Source organism: Bombina bombina, chromosome 6 (genome assembly GCF_027579735.1).
Source record: "Bombina bombina isolate aBomBom1 chromosome 6, aBomBom1.pri, whole genome shotgun sequence".
NCBI lineage: Eukaryota > Metazoa > Chordata > Amphibia > Anura > Bombinatoridae > Bombina > Bombina bombina.
In genome coordinates, this window is record NC_069504.1 from 1,064,834,005 (window position 1) to 1,064,852,612 (window position 18,608).

The window sequence follows — 18,608 nt, forward strand, 5'->3', positions numbered from 1 at the left end:
CTGAACAAAGGGGATCCCAGAGATTAATTTAAAATAATTTAAGCCATAATTGCACAAGCTGTTTGTAAATAATTTCAGTGAGAAACCAAAAGTTTGTGAAAAAATTAGTGAAAAAGTGAACATTTTTTTGTATTTAATCGCATTTGGCGGTGAAATGGTGGCATGAAATATACCAAAATGGGCCTAGATCAATACTTTGGGATGTCTACTAAAAAAAAATATATACATGTCAATGGATATTCAGAGATTCCTGAAAGATATTAGTGTTCTAATGTAACTAGCGCTAATTTTGAAAAATAATGGTTTGGAAATAGCAAAGTGCTACTTGTATTTATGGCCCTATAACTTATAAATAAAGCAAAGAAGATGTAAACATTGGGTATTTCTAAACTCAGGACAAAATTTAGAAACTATTTAGCATGGGTGTTTTTTGGTGGTTGTAGATGTGTAACAGATTTTGGGGGTCAAAGTTAGAAAAAGTGTGTTTTTTTCAATTTTTTCCTCATATTTTATAATTTTTTTTATAGTAAATTATAAGATATGATGAAAATAATGGTATTTTTAGAAAGTCCATTTAATGGCGAGAAAAACGGTATATAATATGTGTGGGTACAGTAAATGAGTAAGAGGAAAATTACAGCTAAACACAAACACCGCAAAAATGTAAAAATAGCCTTGGTCCCAAACGGACAGAAAATGGAAAAGTGCTTTGGTCATTAAGGGGTTAAACCTTAGGGTGGGGAGGATAAGTCACTGATGTGCTATGCTTTCCTTCATAATAGCACACCTCTACATTAATAACAACAACAAAACAAACCAAACAAAGATGTATCAGATGTTTCTCCTAATTCTATCCAATGCTTGTGTGACAGCATTATTTATGATTATGTCACATGCTACACTGTCAGAAAAAATGTGCAAAAATGGTACCTTTAGGGGTATAACAGCTTGTCACTGGGGCAGTACCCTCAAAGGTACAACTGCTGTACCCTTTAACATGGGAACAAATTGGTTCCCCTTGCAGATTGTACCTTTCAAAGGCAAATATGTACCTTTGGTGACTAGATTGCACCTCCGTGCTATGATACCATATTGTACCCTTAAAGAATGGTGCAAATTTGGCCTTTAAGGGTACTGCCCCAGTGACAAACCCTTTGTACCTCATGATGGCAAATTTGTACTCAACACAGCATTTTAAAAATACTGTGACATCAAATTTATTATATAACATTCAAATATACATTCATTTAATGTGTACTTTTTCAGACAGTATTACAAGCCACACTGCAGTTTTATAAGTTTCGTTAGTGTAGTCAAACAGCAGGTCCTGAAAAGAACAGCTAGTCCTGAAAGAGCTAGGCTAAACATCCAGTTCCAAAAAGAGCTACTCAACTAGTGATGTCCGGTTCATGAACGAATCGTTCTTTTGAACCGGATCTTATCACTGAACTGCATGAATCAGTACATCAGACTGAACTGATTCGTTTGAAACAGTTCAGTTCCTGAGTCATCAGCAGCACTCTGGTAATATGATCCTAGAGTGAGTTCTGCTCTGCTAACTCCTCCTTTAATGAATCACACAGCAGAATCTCACTCTAGGATCATATTACCAGTGTTGTTGAATCAGTGTACTGTTAGCTAACTCGTCTGCAATGAATCAGTCTGTTAACAGTTCACTGATTCAAAAGAAGTGAACTGTTAGCAAACGAATCAGTGTACTGTTAACAGACTGATTCATTGCAGACGAGTTAGCTAACAGTACACTGATTCAAATATCAGGTACAGACCCCTGCATTTACCCCCTAACTGCAGCTTACAATAACCCATTCAGCATCCCATGTTTGTGTGTATATATATATATATATATATATATATATATATATATATATATATATATAACCCATTCAGCATTCCATGTTTGTTTTTATATATATATATATATATATATATATATATATATATATATATATCCCATTCAGCATCCCATGTTTGTTTTTATATATATATATATATATATATATATATATATTTTGTTGTTCTTCCTCTATATCTAAGCTAACTTTTACTTAGCAACAGCTACAAATTATATATATATATATATATATATATATATATATATATATATATATATATATATATATATATTTGTAGCTGTTGCTAAGTAAAAGTTAGCTTAGATATAGAGCTTGGAGTCGGACTGTCAGTGACTCATGATTCAGGAATGAATCAGCACTGCAGAAAACGAATCTGCGGCTCTACAGTTCACCTACTGAACATGAGGTAGAGCCTATACCTCATGTTCAGTAGATGAACTGGTGAATCGGTTCATGAACCGGTTCAGTTAATCGAACCGTCCGAAATGAACCGATTCACCCAGAAGAACCGAACTTCCCATCACTATACTCAACATGTTGTGTTTCACTCTGTACTTGACTCTAACAACACCCCATTTAACTTAGGGTGACATGCCACATAAAACATAAATATATAGAAAACATTTAGAAAACAACATAATAATAAAATATAGCTAATGAAAGGAAGGGGGATTCAGGGGAAGGATAAACGATAAAACTCACAACCATATATTGAATTGTCACTCTATGCAAAATATATGCAAATTAGTCTATTTTCCGAGTACACATTTTGGTGATGAACCTTCTACCAATAGATGGAGCTGTGTTACACATGTCAAGGAACTTTCAATAAACAGATGGCGCTATGGCATGTTACTCAATGTCCATGTATGTGACTGGGGAATGGTTACAATTTTATTTTATTTATTTTTTAAACAGGTTCTTAAACAGCTCTTGTTTATTTTATAGAGTTTAAAATGAAAAATGTTCTCTGTCATTTTAGTTAAAGGGACATGAAACCCACATTTTTTCTTTCATGATTTAGAAAGAGCATGCGATTTTAAACAACTTTCTAATTTACTTCTATTATCTAATTTGTTTTATTCTCTTGATATTCTTTGCTGAAAAGCATATCTAGATAGGTTCAGTAGCTGCTGATTGGTTCCTGCACATAGAAGCCTCATGTGATTGGCTCACCCATGTGCTTTTTCTTCAACTAAGAATATCTAAAAAAAATGGATCAAAATAAATAATAGAAGTAAGTTATAATGCTGTTTAAATTTGTATTCTCTATCTGAATAATGAAACTTTTTTTAGGGCTTATTGTCCCTTTAATATATTTGCTTTATCTTTAAGAGGTATCATCTTGTTGCTCTAAATATAAACATTAAAATGTTAAGTGCTTGTTTGCTATTTAGAATCAGCAACACAGTATCATTGAAGATATGGGTTGCTAAGTATTTTTTGTTACCTTGCCCACCTCTTGCATATTACCAGCAACCATTGAACATAATTATTTAGCTGTATGTTGAATTCATTTTTGGTGACTGCCAGTTATGTGTTCCATTAATAATTGAGGTGCACAAATTATATAGACTTGCAGGGTTTGGCAGCCTTGAACCACCCATCCCCATCAACCTTTTAGTACCTTTTTGGGGGGATTAAATGGTAGAGACATGAACCCTTTGACAGTTGAAAACATATTTGTACCTTATTTACCGCTCAATGGTACATATTAGTTCCTTAAAGGGACAGTCTACACCAGAATTTTTATTGTTTTAAAAGATAGATAATCCCTTTATTACCCATTTCCCAGTTTTGCATAACCAACACAGTTATAATAATATACTTTTAACCTCTGTGATTATCTTGTATCTTAGCCTCTGCAAACTGCCCCTTTTTTCAGTTTTTTTGACAGACTTGCAGTCTAGCCAATCAGTGCCTGCTCCCAGATAACTTCTCGTGCACAAGCACAGTGTTATCTATATGAAATACGCGAACTAACACCCTCTAGTGGTGAAAAACTGTTAAAATGCAATCTGAAAGAGGTGGGCTTCAAGGTCTAAGAAATTAGCATATGAACCTCCTAGGTTAAGCTTTCAACTAAGAATACCAAGAGAACAAAGCAAAATTGGTGATAAAAGTAAATTGGAAAATTGTTTAAAATTACATGCTCTATCTGAATCATGAAAATTTATTTTGGCCTAGACTGTCCCTTTAAGGTGTAATTATAATCCATTGAGGGTACAACCACAGTAGTTGTACCCTTTTTTCTGACAGTGTATAAGACTGTGCCTAGAGGTAGAATTACTTTATTATTACTCTCTGTTTCATGCAACCCCTCATTTTAAATGGAGAAGTCTGTCAGTTCACATGAAGTGTTCCTTATCCCTCACAGAGCTGATTGCTGTAAAACGTGAATCACTTGCAGTAGCAACTAAATAGCACATTAGGATAAGGGGGAAGTGGCCATTGTGAAAAGAGGTGATTACCTTCTTATGATCTCTTTGACCGGTGACACTGATTGCTTTCGCATGTGTCCTCCAACTCGGCTCCCTCCTGGAGATCTTACCTTGTCGCGTGTGACTGTGAGTGAGCTCACGTAATGTTTGCCTTGCCCCCCACCCATATTACCTCCCCCAGTGAGTATTACGGCGCGCATGATGCAAATCGCCATTGGAGCGGGAGCAGATGCGGCAGCACTGCCTTATCCTATGCCGGCTGAGCACTGTCACTGAGCAGCTTCTTGACTTGAGAGTTGAGTCTGCCTCTCTTTCTGCTTAAAAAGCAGGGCGGCTTCTCCCTCACCTGCTCACACATGATGTATGTAAATGCCTGAATGAGCCTGTCAGTCTGTTTGCTCTGCTCAAGCAGGTCAGCCGCTGCGCTCCCTCAGTCACAACACTGTGCTCTGCTGCTCGTCTCCACACACTGCCGCTGCCGGTCCACCCTGGGCCCTAACGGCCCGGCCCTCAGGGATTTCTCCTGGTATCCCGGTGGCCCAATCCGGCCCTGTTTATAACTGCTGTTTCCGGCAAGCCTGAAGGCTCGCACAGAAACAGGGGCATCAAGCTCCGTTCGGAGCTTGATAATTCGGCCCCTATTAATCCATCCACAATGTCTTGCTCTCACAGATGTTTCTCAAGAAGATATTATCACATATTCTTTGCTTTGTAGAAAACTCAGCTGTAAATTTGTATCTGCAGAACTGACATGCTTCTTCTTCACAGCAAAATGTTATAAAATAAACATACAAACTTAAGAAAAAAAGGGACATAAACCCCCTTTTTTCTGTTATGATGGAGATAGAAAATACAATTTGAAACAAATTTTCCATCTGACATATTATCATAATTTTTTAATCTCTTGGTATCGTTTGTTGAAGGAGAATCAAAGCACTATTGGGAGCTAGCTGAACACTTTGGGTAAGCTAGTGACTAGAGTCATATATGTGAAGCTACCAATCAGCAGCTCCCAGTAATGCATTGCTGCTCCTGAGCCTATCTAGGTATGGTCTTCAAAAAAGGATAAAAAGAGAATGAAGCAAATTAGATAATAGAAGTACATTGGAACTGCATGTTTTATCTACTCATGAGCCTACTTAGGTATGCTTTTCAAAGGATACCAAAAGAAAAAGCAAATTAGATAAAAGTAAAATGTAAAACTGTTTAATATTGTATGTTCTATCTGACATATGAAATAAAAATTTTGTGTTTCATGCTCCTTTAATATTCTAAAACAAATTAACATCCTTTTTACTGCAGCTTTTCTCCACTAGTCAAATTCCTACAGGAGTGGCACTAATAAAAGTAACAAAAAGGGCTGATGAACACATTGGATACCTCCACCCCAAGCACAGACCAGTTACCTTGTACAACACAGCAGCACATACACTCATACAGTAGCCAAAAGTTATACCTACACAAGATTTCACAGCACCTGTTCTATAATTTTTTGCTACCCAGTCAGATTTTGCTTCCACATGTACAAATTATATCAGTGTATTCCACAGCTTTATATCACTGGATGTGGGATTAAGAATTGTGCTCCTTGCAGTCAGGCACAGTGATAACTCTCCTTGATAAATATAGTACCTTACATTTTCAGCATAATTTACTGCATGTCTCATATTTAGGCACATATTATATACTCATATAATATAAAGTGGTTGACACAAACATTCCTACTATATCTAATACTCCATCAGAGACAGTGTTTTTTATATGGACACTATGGGCAGTGATCAGTTGCAGGCTCGCTCATTTTAGAATGATAAATATGGGAAACACATTTGCCCCACAATTTGCGATAAGATGCAGACAGGTTCACTACATCTACATGGGAATCCTGTCCGCTCGCAAATTGATAAATCTTGCCCTATATCACCAAATAAATCATGCATTGCAAAGATATGTAAATACACAATAAATTATGTTTTTTTTATATATATATATATATATATATATATATATATACACATATATATATATATATATATATGTATATATATGTGTGTGTATATGCATGTGTGAGAGTGTGAGTGTTTATGAGAGTGTGATGTTGGTGTTTGTATATATTGTTATTATACATACTAACTCTGCAAAAAATGTTTTTGCTCCACTATGCGCGGGAACATGAGTGTTCAGATTTGACCTGAACTAAAGGTGTTAAATCTACCTTACCATGATGCTAAACAGATTAACTGTAGCTTCTAATTGGTCATAGCAAGTACTTATCTTCAAGTGGTTTATCCTTATTCTGGAGTGGGAACCCCCCCCCCCTCCTTTTTTCCCAACAAAATTACTTTTAAATGTGTGCAGACTTTATGCAGTGCTGCTTGCTCAGCATATTATACATATAAAATTAATTTCCTTTAAATAAATAAAAAGCATTTAATATACAATGAAACAAAACTATAAAGATATAACTATTCACAAACCATCCTTTACAAGTGTTTATTTAATTAGATTTTTTTTCTAAAGAAAGTAAAACATGCATGTGACTGTGTTTTAAAATCTGGCAGGCAAGAGGTTAAACAAGATACTGCAGCAACAGAAGGGTTAATAAATATTTTATAAAACAGGCTCAAATTGTATTGTAAAAGTTACACTGAAGAATTTAGGGAAATGTTCAAATACAAAATTAAATTTAGTCTTTTGTCTTTCTGTTTAAAGGATGTTTTTCAATGCCCTGAAAATATTAAACACACTGCATTGTGCAGCTTCTCCCATTAGGAGGACTTACCTTCAGCTATGGGGTTTTTATAAACAAGGGGATACCATCCAAGGAAATAGAAGAAGCTGAGGTCCCCAGTAGGAGCAGAGTACAGGTGGCCCTCGGTTTACAATGGTTCAATTTACACCGTTTCAGAATAAGAACCTTTTTTTCCAGTCATGTGACTGCTATTGAAAAGTATTAAGAAGCAGTGCATTGAAGAAAATAGCCAGTAGGTGGAGCTGTCCGCTTGTGTTGCAGCAAAGCCAAGCAAGCTGAAACTAATCAGTTTAACCAGACCTGAGATATCGAGCAGATTTCAAAGGAACAAAATCTTCCTGTCTATAAATTACTCCAGATTAGAATGCATAGAAAGAACTGTTTGCAGAAAAATGCAAGTGAAGCCTGTGTTGTGTGATTATTTCATTAGGTTTATAATGCTGTATAGCATTTAAAGTCTTCATTTCAAAGCTTTAAAAATAATGTATTAGGTGTTACTTATGACAATTTTGAGAGGGGCCTGGAACCTAACTCCCTCACTTCCCATTGACTTACATTATAAACTGGGTTTCAATTTACAACGGTTTCGATTTACAACCATTCCTTCTGGAACCTAACCCCGGCGTAAACTGAGGGCTACCTGTATAGATCCAGAAAGTGAACCAGGAAGTGCACCGAGTGCTGCAGCTTGCTGGTTGCTTAGCAACCAGAGTCTTTTTCCCTGTGTGCTCAGTGCTGTGCTCTGTATTAGAAAGAAAGCCGAGTCCTGTTCTGTATGCACTAACCTTTAGTAATAATAAAGAAACAGTCTACAATGCAGTTAGTTCACAGTGTTTATTACTGAAACTCTTTTAAAATAAAAGTGTTTTAGTAATAAACACTGAACTTAGTGAACTAACTGCATTGTTAATCTGAGTCAGTGAAGGAGATTTCAGGAAAAGAAAGTGCTATTGAACTGCACGCTACTTACTTTGCACATCTGTCTGTGCTGAATATGTTTAATTCTCTCCCCTGACCTGTAATTGAAGATCTGTGGTTCTGGGAAAAGGAGAGAGAATTAAACGTATTCAGCACAGACAAATGTGGAAAAGTTACTGAACTTGCAAGTTGCGATGCAACAGCCGACAGAGACAGTGAAGTGAATGAGATATAACATTTTGCACCGCCACCTACCTAAAGATGCACCAGAAAATGTAGTGCTAAGTGCTCCTGCTCCACTCCTAACTCCTCCACTCCTAGCCTTGAGGACTCCTCCTCGGGTCACAGGCCGGCTGAGCTGACACTTACACTGACAGTTATATACATGCCGCCGCCGTCGACTAGACTTCACTCACCCACTGAGCACCACTGACTGATGTCTGATGACGGATGAACACTGTACCGCATGTGACAACAGACGCTGACGCTCGATTCCTTCCCGTCCGGCACTCAGCCCAGAGACTCAGACATGCTCATGTCTGATTGGCTGAGGGGCGGGCAGGGCTCCCGAGGCTTGAAGAGACAAGCCTCCGGTGGGAGCAGTATGGGCCGCAAGAGAGACTGCATTAGCACTTATTCTCCTCTTGGTGGCAGTCTCTAGCGGCCCATACACTGCAATACATTCATATTGCGCAATGGAAGGATAGCTGGCCTCTACTTTCTTGCGCAATATGAATGTATTATATTAATATTACGTGTTTTTTTTACAATACAAGTCAAATAATAAACTACTTAAGATGGTGGAGGGGTGGGGGGGTCACTTTTTGATAAAAAAAAAATTGAAAAAAAAAACAATTTATTTTTTTATTTTTTATAAAAAAAGGCTGCTGTAATACATACATTGGCCAGGGGAGGCACTGCCTCACCTGCCTCCTATGAGTGCACGTCACTGTTACTGACTAGTGATTTAAATCATGGTTAAAGGGACACTCAAATCAAAATTAAACTTTCATGATTCAAATAGAGCATGCGATTTTAAACAACTTAACAATTTACTTCCACTAACAAACACCTAGATTACGAGTTTTGCGTTAGAGGCTGTGCGGTGCTAACGAACAGTTTATGCTCACCGCTCACTTACAGAAAGTGCTGGTATTACGGGTTTTTAAAAACCAGACAAGAAGTGAGCGTTGAGCAAAATTTTGCTCATTACCGCACTCCAATACCAGCGCTGCTTACGTTAGCGGTGAGCTGGTGTAACGTGCTAGTGCACAATTTCCCCATAGGAATCAACAGGGAGAGCCGGCTGAAAAAAAGTCTAACACCTGCAAAAAAGCAGCGTAAAACTCAGTAACGCAGCCCCATTGATTCCTATGGGGAAATACATTTTATGTCTACACCTAACACCCTAACATGAACCCCGAGTCTAAACACCCCTAATCCTACACTTATTAACCCCTAATCTGTTGTCCCCAACATCACCGACACCTACATTATAATATTAACCCCTAATCTGCCGCTCCGGACACCCCCAATGTCGCTGCAACCTACCTACACTTTTCAACCCCTAATCTGCTGCCCCCAACGTCGCCGCCACTATAATAAGCATATTAACCCCTAAACCGCCGCACTCCCGCCTCGCAAACTTTAGTTAAATATTATTAACCCCTAATCTGCTGGCCCTAACATCGCCGACACCTACCTACATTTATTAACCCCTAATCTGATGCCCCCAACGTCGCCGCCACTATATTAAAGTTATTAACCCCTAAACCTAAGTCCAACCCTAAACCTAACACCCCCTAACTTAAATATAATTAAAAGAAATTGAAATAAAAATTCCTATCATTAACTAAATTATTCCTATTTAAAACACCCTAAGCTAGCTACAAAGGGTTTATTTTTATTTTACAGGCAAGTTTGTATTTATTTTAACTAGGTAGAATAGTTATTAAATAGTTATTAACTATTTAATAACTACCTAGATAAAATAAATACAAAGTACCTGTAAAATAAAACCTAACCTAAGTTACAATTACACCTAACACTAGACTATAATTAAATTATTTCCATAAATTGAATACAATTAAATTAAATTATCTAAAGTACAAAAAAACAACAACACTAAATTACAGAAAATAATAAACAAATTACAAGATTTTTAAACTAATTACACCTAATCTAATCCCCCTAACAAAATAAAAAAGCCCCCCAAAATAAAAAAAGCCCTACCCTATACTAAATTACAAATAGCCCTTAAAAGGCTGGGAGAAGTCTTCATCCAAGCCGGGCGAAGTGGTCCTCCAGACGGGCAGAAGTCTTCATCCAGACGGCATCTTCTATCTTCATCCATGGGTCCATCCTCAAGACATCCGACATGGAGCATCCTCTTCATCCGGCTCTTCTGGAATGAAGGCTTCTTTAAATGATGTCATCCAAGATGGCGTCCCTTCAATTCCGATTGGCTGATAGAATTCTATCAGCCAATCAGAATTAAGGTAGAAAAAATCCTATAGCCAATAGGATTGAGCTTGCATTCTATTGGCTGTTCCAATCAGCCAATTGAATGTGTCTTTTTACCTGTACCTGCAAGTGTGCAATGTTTTTTTATATTTACACGTTTTGAGTCACCAGCTTCTACTGAGCATGTGCAAGAATTCACAGAATATAAGTGTATGCATTTGTAATTGGCTGGTGGCTGTCACGTGATACAAGGGGTGTGGAAATAGACATAACTTAAAAATTTGTCGGAAAAGAAAATCTACTACTCATTTGAAGTTCAGACTAAGGGGCCGATTTATCACCCTCCAAATGGAGCTTGATGCAGCTGTTTACGTGCGCCGGAAACAGGAGTTAAGAAGGAGCAGTCTTAAGAGGTGACGGACAGCAATCCGCCCGATCGCATACGATCATGTTGATTAACAATTGGCCGCAAATCTGCAGGGGGCGGCATTTCATAAGCAGATCACCAGAACTGCTTGTGCAATGATGAATGCTGTCGGCATTTATCGATGTGCGGCGGACATGATCGATACAGCGCTTTCATAAATCGGCCCCTAAGTGCTATTGTATTGTCTTATTATCATGCATCTGTTGTTTATGCAAATCTACTGTATTTACTGCTCCATTTAAATCAAATCCACCTTTACAAGATTTATTTTGTATGCAGATATTTTGCAATGCATTAATTGTAGCCATATACTATGCATAAACAAATGAGTTTAATTCCTTTAATATGTAAGTGGCAGGCTGGTTAACAGGGTCTAAATGGATATGAAGCCCAACATTTTTCTTTTGTGTTAAACAGAGCATATAATTTTTTTAAAAAAAGTTTCCAATTTACTTCTATTATCAAATTTGCTTTGTTCTTATGATATTATTTGTTGAAGAGATATATGTGCACTCTCCTGAGCTTAACTCCCTGCTTTTCAACAAAAGATACCAAGGGCTGAAGAACATTTGATATTAGAAGTAAATTGGAAAGTTGATTAAAATCGTATGCTGTGTCTGAATCATGAAAAAAAAATGTTGGGTTTCATATGCCATTAAAGGGACATTAAACACTTTGAGATGGTAATAAAATGATAAATTGTATATAATAAAACAACTCTGCAATATACTTTAATTATTTATTTTGTCCTCTTTGCCTGTAATTCCATTCTGAAAATGTGAGCTTTTCAGTTCCTGTTAGAAATGGAAGTGCAGAACACTTAAATCCAGCACAACCATTGGCTGCACACTCTAGTGACCTATTTATAACTGTCTCTAATTGGCCACAACAGAGAAGGTAACACAAGTTACAACATGGCAGCTCCCAGTGTTTTATAGACACTAAAACTTTACACTTATTTTGTCACTTTTTAAACAACTAATGAAACTTTAAAAAATACATCTACATGTTAGTCATGGACTAATCTTTTCTTTGAATGCATCATTCTATCTAGCATGTATTTAGTGTTTAATGTCCCTTTAAGGGAGCTGAATGGGGGATATATATATATATTCAAACCGTTCAATATCCACTCCCTTAAAGGGACAGCTCACTGTAAAATTGTTTTTCCATAAATGTGTTCCCCATGACATTTTGCTCTTTGAAACCACAGCCCATCAAAATAGGTTTGGCTTTGGGATTAATGTAAAAAACCATTAAAAATAAAATGTGTTTTTTTTGTGATATATCCCCAATAGGCATCACTTTTTATGTTGTTCTTTTTTTTTAACCTCTTAACTATTTAAGCTGTCTCCTCCTTGTCAAATTTGTCTGATGAGTCGCTACTTATCTATTGAAATCAAATGACTGGCATAAGCCACAGCTCATGGACTAGAGAAACTGTCTACGTGAATGCAAAGAGTATGCGGTTTGCCCAACTACCAATCAACAGCTGAGGGCAGAAACGTTAAGTTGTGTGAACGTAGATTTGATAGAGTTTCTCCTTTGTACTTGCAAAATGTGTCAGTAATGAAAACAAGCGCTTCCATTGTATCTCATGGCTTTTCAAAGTTACTTCAAGTTTCTTATCACCCACATATGTAAATATACACAGTCCTAAATAAAATAACATGTCCCATTCCAAATTTAATCCATTTGGGACTCTTGTTTTTAATTTATAATAATAAATTGGGCCAGCTCATAAGCTTTACATTCCTGCTTTTTAAATAAAGATAGCAAGAGAACGAAGAAAAAATTATATTAGGAGTCAATTAGAAAGTTGCTTAAAAGGGGGGCGATTGATCAAATTCACTACATCGTATCATGTCCGCCCGACATTGCATACGATGTTGGCATTTACCATTACACAAGCATTTATTGTGAAATGGTTGTGCAATGCCGCCCCCTGCGCCTAATAGGTGGCGGACAAGTTAAGTAGCAGCGGTCTTCTTAACTTTTGTTTCCGGCTAGCCGGAAATATTGCGGGTAGAAAGCAGCCACCGCTGCTTAAAGGATTACTTTCTGTTATAATTTTTAAGCTAAACAACTAACATATTAAAGTTAATAAACATTAATTAAAACCTACTGACCTATATTTTCTGCAAAACGAAGTTTCATAACGTTCTAAAAGTTATATCTTTTATTCGCCGATGATGTCACGTTATCCTGCCCACTATTTTCAGCACTGCGTGTTCAAAATACTTAAACCAATAACTTTGTGTTTAAAGCGCCATTTTGAAACCTAGGTATTGTAAACGGATTGGTACAGAGCAAAAGATACCCACGGAGTGGGTTTGGAAAACAATTAAATTTGCAGACAAGATTTCTGATATACGGTAGAGATATGTTAATGAAATGCTATTGATAAAAAGCGTATTTGGGGTAGTTAGTTAGTAACAGGCATAGAAAATATTTACTTACAGTGGCCCTTTAATAAATCTACCCCTAAGAGTAAATTAGAAAGTTTGCTTAAAATTGCATGCTGAATATCAATCATTAAAGAAAAAAAAATGGGTTTAGTATCCCTTTAAGTTTCCATTTTTTCTATATTTTACTAAACTGACCAGTTTAATACTGGACGATTGGCAGCCATAACTGTAAACATATGCACAAGACAGCAACTCTCTCAGGAGACGGTAATGCAACATTAGACATTAGGACAAAATAAAGGGGAACAAATCTGCTATAAAAAAACAGCAAAAGTAAATGCAACTCGTTAGTACTACAAGGTCTCAGGTGTGAATGGGGAGCAGGTGTGTTAAATTTGGTGTTATCACTCTCAAACTGGTTACTGGAAGTTCAACATGGCACCTCATGGCAAAGAACTCTCTGAGGATCGGAAAAAAAGAATTGTTGCTCTACATAAAGATGGCGTAGGCTATAAGAAGATTGCCAAGACCCTGAAACTGAGCTGCAGCACGTTGGGCAAGACCATACAGCGGTTTCACAGTACAGGTTCCACTCAGAACAGGCCTTGCTATGGTCGACCAAAGAAGTTGAGTGCATATGCTCAGCGTCATATCCAGAGGTTGTCTTTGGGAAATAGATGTATGAGTGCTGCCAGCATTGCTGCAGAGGTTGAAGGGGTGGGGGTCAGCCTGTCAGTGCTCAGACCATACACTGCACACGGCATCAAATTGGTCTGCATGGCTGTCGTCCCAGAAGGAAGCCTCTTCTAAAGATGATGCACAAGAAAGCCTGCAAACAGTTTGCTGTTACTGGAACCATGTCCTGTGGTCTGTTGAGACCAAGATAAACAGATGGTGTCAAGCGTGTGTGGCAGCAACCAGGTGAGGAGTACAAAGACAAGTGTGTCTTGCCTACAGTCAAGGCCTTGTCATGGTCTGGGCCTGCATGAGTGCTGCAGGCACTGGGGAGCTACAGTTCATTGAGGGAACCATGAATGCCAACATGTACTGTTACATACTAAAGCAGAGCATGATCCCCTCCCTTCATAGACTTGGCCGCAGGGTAGTATTCCAACATGATAACGACCCCAAACACACCTCCAATATGACCACTACCTTGCTTAAGAAGTTGAGGGTAAAGGTGATGGACTGACGAAGCATGTCTCCAGACCTAAACCCTCAAACAGAAGGTGGGGGAGGGCAAAGTCTATATAATCTACCAGCTCCGTGATGTCGTCATGGAGGAGTGGAAGAGGACTCCAGTGGCAACCTATGAAGCTCTGGTGAACTCCATGCCCAAGAGGGTTAAGGCAGTGCTGGAAAATAATGGTGGCCTCACAAAAATATTGAAACTTTGGGCCCAATTTGGACATTTCCCCTTAGGGGTGTACGCACTTTTGTTGCCAACGGTTTAGACATTAATGGCTGTGTGTTGAGTTATTTTGAGGGGAGAGCAAATTTACACTGTTATACAGGCTGTACACTCACTACTTTACATTGTAGCAAAGTGTCATTTCTTCAGTGTTGTCACAGGAAAAGATATAATAAAATATTTACAAAAATGTAAGGGGTGTACTCACTTTTGTGGGATACTGTAAGTAACATACTACCGAACTACACGTCAACACAGCAGAAATATCTGCCTTTTACTTCACATTATACAATAACACGGATCTGGAAAGTCAATCAACAGGACATATTTGTTTTTATGGTTTATTTGAGTTGTATTAGGGCAATTAAATTGTCTAACAACACAATACTATTGTCAGGGAGAGGGAATTGTAAACCCCAACCACCCAACAAGAAATCCAAACAAATTCTGACAGGATTACTTGGGATAAAGGTATAATCTCCTGACATACAGAACTTGTGGTTTAACTTGGCAATAACTGATTTAAGATCTACAGATCATGTAATGCACATTTCATTTGTACTTTTAAAGTTTTTTAACTGTGTAAATAAAGTTGTTTCTCCCAGGAGTTTTGATGCCTTGTCACGATACGTCATGACTAACCATTCAAACGTTTGATTACGAACCAGACTATTTGTCATATAATATTATCAATTTTAAAACAGGTGAAGTAAGTAAATATTTGAAAACTATCTAATAGGCACGCATATTTTAAAGGGATATAAAACCCAAAAATGTTTCTTTCATGATTCAGATAGAGCATGACATTTTAAGCAACTTTCTAATTTAATCCTATTATCAATTCTACTCCGTTCTCTTGGTATCTTTATTAAAAAAAGCATGAATGTAAGCTTAGGAGCCGGCCCATCTTTGGTTCAGCACCTGGGTAGCGCTTACTGATTGGTGGGTAAATGTAGCCACCAATTAGTAAGCTCTACCCAGAGTAAGTTTAAATGGTTAGTCATGACGTTTCGTGACAAGGCATCAAAACTCCTGGGAGAAACAGCACAGGTCAGAAAAGGATATTTCTGTCATAGAGGCGATGAGTCTTTGAACAGCATTTGTGGAAGTGGTCGCAGAACCTTTTAAGACAATCAAGGAGAATGTACATGTAGCCATTGTATCAGTTTTTATCTTTAGTATACCAAAGTAATATTATTAAAAACACAAACCAAACACCACTAACATAAATTCCATATTACTGTAAATATGATGTATTATGTAGACAATAAATCTGTGATGCAGCATAGGAATAAAAAAGCTCAGAAATGGTGTCATTGTAAAGGCATATTCTAATAAAAAAGCACATGTAATTTTTGCATTACTAACCCTAGGTAAACATTTAAAAAAAGGTTAAAAGCATAGATAAAATCACACTTGGGAGTCTCAAGCATTTCATCTACTAGGAATAACACAGACAGTGAGCTAATCAGGAGTGGCAGTCATATGTGCTGCATGGAATTTTACCTATATATTTAACCATTTTGTGTGAGTTAAACACACAGGGCAAGATTGCAAATGGAGCACTATTTAATACTGTCGCTTGAGCGTTAACTGCGCTAGAAGTAAGCTTTTTGCACACCGGGTTGTGCTGGTATTTTGAGTTGAAAGTAAACTGGTTTCGGTCTCATGCTAACCCATTGAGCGTAAAAAGCTGAACTTCGAATATCGCGCCCACGATAGGGTAGTCCCCTATAGTCACTGGAGCAAAAAAAAAGTGGAAAAAAACAATCTACTCCCGCACAAACTGCATTGCATATTCTCAAGTTTGCTAACTCGACATAAAAATATGAACATTTAACATTCCAATGTTCTTCACATAGCAGAATATGTTCTATTTATTCATAAATATATACTTCTACATATATAACCAGAGCTCAGTCGCCGTGCTAACCCGACACGCATTAACTGTAATTGTGCTCAAGCGATCACGTTTACTTTCAACTTGTAATACGAGGGCTAAAACCCGACACGCGCAAAACCCCCGCAATAAGCCCATTATTGCTCGTGCGTAACTGTTAATGCGCAACTCGTAATCTGACCCACAATAAGAAGAGAAAAATATTGTTGCTAGTGTGGGAAGATGAGAACATAGCTGTTCCTCCAATATTGTAAAGAATCCCATTCATCAGAAGAGATGGCTGTCTCTTATTGCAGAATAATAAGTTTACCTTGTAGAGCTTTGCGGGCAAAATAACTAATGAAAGTATATTGCAAAGTTGTTTCACTATGCATAACTAAACATTTTATATTAAAATCCCAAGGTGCATAGTGTCCCTGTAATGCATCATTTTTTGGCTTGTATAACTTTCTTTGTTTTGTGTATATATATAAAAATAGTTTGTATATATAAAAGTCAAATGGATTCTACAAATATATTTGTAGAAGGGAGTTGGCTCATAATGGATACCAGCACAAATATCAGCAATTGCTCAAACACGATTGACAATGTGTTTAAGCTTGACAATAGCGTTAAGGCACATTAGGTGGGTTTAGAGCGCATTATCTACACATTACCTGCTGTCATTCTTTATAATTCTAATTATGTCAAAAATTCAGAGTTGAACTTTTAACTGCATTGTGTACAACAAGTCTAGACATGGCTTGACTAGGCATGGGGGAAACTTATGAATAGTTTACGTCACCAGAGTAAGCGTCCTCTCTAGCTGCTGTTATTACCTCCAGCCATCTTACTAACTGATCGACATGACATAAATCTGAAAGCATGAGCATAATATGTTATGATTACTATCTATAGTCACAAGTGTCATGGTGCTAGTGGGTACAGGGATATGGTATGTACTGCATTAATAGCACCCCCAAACTTTATAGGTACAAGCTGTCCTGATTTTGCACCAGAACTCTACACAGAGCAGAGAGGGGTTAAGGTGGAAGAAGGGGGTGGTTTAAAAACCATAATGTTATGAATAGACAGATGAGTTCCCCCCAGCTTTGTGGTTTTGCACCCATAACTTTAATGGTCTAGAACAGTGGTTCTCAACTCCAGTGACCTCAAGACCCAGTACATTTTAGCAGGATGTGTCCATGGCCTGGTAGTCATCGGGAAGGGGGGGAGTAGTTGAATATTTGTGTGTGTGTTTGTGTGTGTGTGTGTGTGTGTGTGCGTGCACAGTGGTACTTTGATAGACCCACAGCTTCATACATATGGAATTCTGGGTGGGGATCAGTTCACAGCAAAGAGGTAAAAACAATCGCCTAGATTACGAGTCTTGCGTTAGCCTTAAAAAGCAGCGTTGAGGGGTCCCTACGCTGCTTTTTAATGCCCGCTGGTATTACGAGTCTGGCAGGTACAGGTGTACCGCTCACTTTTGTTCCGCGATTTTCGCATACCACAAATCCCCTTATGTCAATTGCGTATCCTATCTTATTAATGGGATTTTCATAACGCCGGTATTACGATTGCTGGAAGAAGTGAGTGGTAGACCGTCTCCTGTTCAGACTCCTACCGCATTTAAAAGTCAGTAGTTAAGAGTTTTATGGGCTAACGCCGTAACATAAAACTCTTAACTAAAGTGCTACAAAGTACACTAACACCCATAAACTACCTATTAACCCCTAAACCGAGCCCCCCCCCCACATTGCAAACACTTAAATACATTTTTTAACCCCTAATCTGCCAAACAGACATCGCCGCCACTGTAATAAATATTAACCCCTAAACCGCCGCACTCACGCCTCGCAAACACTAGTTAAATTTTATTAACCCCTAATCTGCCGTCCCTAACATCGCCGACACCTATCTACATTTATTAACCCCTAATCTGCCGCCCCCAACGTCGCCGCTACTATATTAAAGTTATTAACCCCTAAACCTATGTACCTGTAAAATAAATCCTAACCGAAATTACAATTAC